This window comes from Limulus polyphemus, unplaced genomic scaffold (assembly GCF_000517525.1).
Source record: "Limulus polyphemus unplaced genomic scaffold, Limulus_polyphemus-2.1.2 Scaffold171, whole genome shotgun sequence".
Lineage (NCBI taxonomy): Eukaryota > Metazoa > Arthropoda > Merostomata > Xiphosura > Limulidae > Limulus > Limulus polyphemus.
The window spans coordinates 710,777-713,402 of record NW_013665781.1 but is presented as its reverse complement, the minus strand read 5'-3'; positions in this window follow the sequence as shown (position 1 = coordinate 713,402).

The following is a 2,626-nucleotide window of genomic DNA, read 5'->3' as shown; positions in this document are numbered from 1 at the left end:
TCAATCCCACTATTCGTTGGTAAAAGAGTAGCCCAAGAGTTGGCGGTGGGTGGTGATGACTAGCTGCCTTCCCTCTAGTCTTACACTGCTAAATTAGGGACGGCTAGCGCATATAGCCCTCGTGTAGCTTTGCGCGAAATTCAAAAACAAACAAACAAACATAACTTGTTCACACAAAATTTAATATTATCTGAAATTTACATTGGGTTAAATAACGTTTCTTGCGGTTGACTGAAAACACGCACACATTCAAACTTGTTATAAGCAATAATCTAATTTTTGTTTATTTACACAGATTTCATTAATCAATGAATGTCCTGAAAATATGTACACCAGGTAAAATAATCTAAACAGCTATGTGAGACGTACCTGATGTATCATAATACTTGATAATATTTAACTTTGATTCATTTTTTTCCAATATTGCATTTATAACAAAAACAAATTTACTTAAACATCGTAATTCGCTAAGAAAAAGTAGCAGACTGACAAACATTTTGTAATAAATATGAATGATAGTTTTTTTTTTTCACCTTTAGATATGTTAATTTTATCAGTATGAAACTGATATTATGCCCAATCAGGAGTAAATGGGAAAAAACGTGTTCTAGTGTATAGCGTACTGAGCGACGGATCAGGTCTAAGGATCGAACTGCAATGCCACTGATCATGCTGCACATAGACGTGTTATAAAATAAGATTTTGGAAAAAAAGAAATTACTTGTCAAAAATAAACAACAGGAAATTGAAAACAATGTAAATTTGTTATGAAATGACGACAGTTGAAGTTTCAGGCCAAGGCCCTTTACCAGGGTACTAAAATTATCATAAAAACTAAACAAATTCGAATCCAATAACAGAATAAAGAAATAGAACAAATACATTACATCGCGTGTACATTAATTGTTGAAAAAAACATCGTTGTGTATTTGAAACAAACAATACAGTAAAACAAGATAAATTGTTATTGTTTCAGCCCAAAGCTACACAACAGGCCATATGAGCTCTGCCCTTCGCAGGATATCGAACCTCTGATTTTATCGGCATAAGTCTATAAACTTACCGGTAAGTTGACCCACCGAGGGATTACATATAAATAATACATAATAAATTAATAAAATAAAATAAAAATATGAGCAAATGAAAAAGAACGCAGAGATAATTCGAAAAAAAGAAGAAGAAAATATAACAAAATGTTATTTTTACAGGTACTATACTGTTGGTTAAATATATATATATATGTATAGTCAGAAGGACACATTAAATGAAACGCATTTTTTCGTTTAATCCCGAGTGCGAAAGTGTTATTAGTATACAAATGAGGCCCTGTTTCTCGTGTTCACGTGATGAACTTTCAACCGCAGCAGATTTTCTCGTCGATATTACCATTAATAATATATCTTCTGTGTTCATGAAATCATTCTCTTACATTGTGACCTGTCACCAATACATAAAAGGTTGCAAAGACCACAAGCTATGCTGTAGATGACACTCTGATAGACATATGAAATACTTCCTAATCTGAAAGAGACCTTAAGTCCAACAATGAAAGTACGATTATCCACACGATCGCAAGTCACGTATCATCTATGTATGTGATTTAGTACATTTGTTGTCAAAACTAGAGTGAACTAGCAAATGTTTTTTTAGTAAAATTGTCTTTTGTGGATGAATATAAAGTTATATACTATTATTTTATTTACCAATAGGGTCATAGTAGGGAGACACGGAAGTTTAGGTTTTGTGTGTGTGTTAGTTCAATAAAGATACTGATATACTGCTGGCTTTGTGAAAATCTATATTTATTGTTCGACAGCGGAAGTCACGTGAATCGTTGTGAATTATAGCGTGTGTTTAAGTTAAAGTGACTGTGGAAATTTTGTGTATTGCATAGTTGTATTGAGAAAGAATAAACTAGTTTTATTTAAAGAAAGGACTTGTATCACTGAAGTTCCTCGGGAAGAATTTATACCGGAAATTAACAAACGACCAGAGACGTAACAAGTTGATGTCAGAGAGTGGGACAGGAAAGAGAGAGAAAAGAAAAAGAAAAAGAAGAAGATGGAAACAAGAGGTGGCAAATCAAACTACAGCTTAGCAGATTTGATGGTAGCAATACAAGATCAGCAAAAGAAACAAGAAGAACGAGAAAATAAACAAGAAGAGAGATTACAGCAGTGGTTGGAGGAGAAAGAAAGTAAACAAGAAGAGAGATTACAGCAGTTGTTGGAGGAGAAAGAAAGTAAACAAGAAGAGAGATTACAGCAGTGGTTGGAGGAGAAAGAAAATAAACAAGAAAAGAGACTGCAGCAGTGGCAAGAAAACCAGCGTCAGTGGCAACTAGAACAAGAAAGTAAACAGAAAGAAAGTCTCCAACAACTACAGGAAAGTCAGCAACAGTGGCAAGAAGAACAAGGAGAGATAGTACAACATCAGCATGAAGTACAAATGGAAAATATTAGTAAATTTCAAAGTGAATTAAATACATTAAAGGCTGATTTACTGTCTTTTACACAAGGAGGATATATTAGCCATGGAACTAATCAGCCTCAGACAATGGGAAGCCCTTCCAGACCCTGCAGCTTAACCCTAATGCAGACATCTTCAGTCCTGCCAGAAGTCACAT